Below are 2,366 nucleotides of genomic sequence, written 5' to 3'. Positions count from 1 at the left end.
CAGTTCTTCTGCCGCAGCTGCTGGCCTCAACTCACTTCGCTGCTTTGCTTTTCCATCTTCTGTAGCAACCTCCCACAATCAACAGTTGTTGATTGATGAGGGAAAGCACACTAGCCAAACATTTCTTGAAATGGCAAATATAAAACGCAAAAGCGGCAAATGTAATTTTTTTTTTTTTATATTTGTCTCTCAAGATATGTACTCCATGTGTGAGCCTCTAACGTCTTTTAGGTAAAGTTTTACGTTGGTCAAAGAATCTTACTCATCACTACCACTATTATATACATGTGTTGTCAATATTCCTTAAAGCCAGATTTGGGCACATGATTGATTATGCTGTGGTTACTTAATCCCCTTCCCCTTCTTTATGGTATTAGTCTTACCAACACACTAGGCTTCTAATTAAGCACTTTAACGAAGCTTCATTTAATATGATGTTTTCCGTAATCGATATTTTACAGTAATTGATCACTATTATAAATTAGATGCATATGAATGCTGACTGACTTTAGCACCTATTTCTGAACACTGCATTTTAGATTGTGTTTATGTTATGGATGCTATTTTCATTACGTTTATGTGCGGTCCTGCCCACTCGTCTCGTATAAGGATGCTGTGTTCTCGGAATGCTATACAACAATTCAAGTAAATCAGATTAATAGTTTTTATTACAATGAAGAAGATAGTCAATACTTGTCTCTGAATTTACAGTAGTGTCGCAAGCGATGGGCGACATGCAAACAATCAAAGTCCATGTAAGCAGTTGGTACGGCTCACACGCAGCGCTCTCGTAGTACTGTGCGAACACTGTGCAGCCGAGTCAGCCAGCAGCGGCGCCTACATTCTCTTCGGTGTGACACTGAAGCACTTGAGGAACAGCGTACAGTCGCAACGTGTCCAGATACACTGCAGATGTGATGGTAGCCTCAGCGAAGCAGGATGGCCCGATAATTCGATCGTGTAATAGCGTGCACCGAACATTCACCTTTGGTGCACTCCATGACCTCGCCAGGGGGTTGTGAACCCCAAATGCGCACATTATGGCGATTCACTACTCTACTGACAAAAAAGGTCGCTTCGTCGGAAAAGGCAATTCGTCTGAGATAACCATCATCGTCCTCAATACGTGATAGCATTTCGACCGCAAAGTCATATCGACCTGTACTGTCATTGGGCAACAATGGAAGTGGAAGTTTACTGATGTGTGAAAGAAAACTTTGATAGTTTGTAAACAATTAGACACCAGTTTCATATTTGTATCTTAGGTCTAGCCTGAGTTATCAATTTTTTGTAATCAGGGAAAGACTTTTCGGACACCCTGTACAGTGCTGTAACTTAGCAGGTACATTCAGTGATATTAAGACAAGGGCTAACTAAGACAAGTAGAGGCCGGCCGCGGTGGTCTAGCGGTTCTGGCGCTGCAGTCCGGAACCGCGGGGCTGCTACGGTCGCAGGTTCGAATCCTGCCTCGGGCATGGGTGTGTGTGATGTCCTTAGGTTAGTTAGGTTTAAGTAGTTCTAAGTTCTAGGGGACTTATGACCTAAGATGTTGAGTCCCATAGTGCTCGGAGCCATAAGACAAGGAGATACTAAGAAGTCAGCACAACAGTCACTGCATTCAAATTTACTGTCCAAAGCTATTATTGTGAGATCATGTCTCCTCATTACCCTCTCAATGGAATTAATTACCATATTCAACGAAAAGAGGCTAGCCAAATGACTTGCCATCTTTCATAAAATCCCACTGGCATCCAAATATTGCGCCGGAAGTGACCCTCTTAAGACTGGTAGGGAGCAGCAACAAGCAAAGTTTAAAAACAACGAAGAGCCACATTTGGTGAGAACATCAAAATTATGTGAATGACACTCAATGTTAATGGTTGCCGTCCAGAAGCACATAGGGTAACTGCCAACCACAAAATGTAAGCAACGTTCAAGTAACTAAAACCACACAAGCACACGCAACCACAAGGAACCCACCCTAAGATATTCTCATTTTAATGCAGGTTTGGAAGCTGAAGCCGAATCCTTGATAATCAAGGAGCATTCCACTGCCAGCTGTTCAAACAATCGATCAGCTCTTTACTAAGGTCAGAGTTGTAGTATTGCAACAATTACATTTGTTCCTCTGCCCTCCACAAAATGTGGTTCCCAGCCCATTCACTATGTGACATGATACAATATTCAGTGACTGGACGTTCACTCATACGAAATGTCTGCCAGTTATCCACATAGTTAGGTCAAAGAGTATATAGAAAATACGTGTAGGGCACGAGACATCAGTTCTTATTCTGATACGATTATTACTACGAAACACAAAGGTGTCCTCAAGATGTGTTCATCGAGAAGTTCGACAACAGATACAT

This window comes from Schistocerca cancellata, chromosome 9, assembly GCF_023864275.1.
Source record: "Schistocerca cancellata isolate TAMUIC-IGC-003103 chromosome 9, iqSchCanc2.1, whole genome shotgun sequence".
Classification (NCBI taxonomy): Eukaryota; Metazoa; Arthropoda; class Insecta; order Orthoptera; family Acrididae; genus Schistocerca; species Schistocerca cancellata.
Note: the sequence above shows the minus strand (reverse complement) of the source record.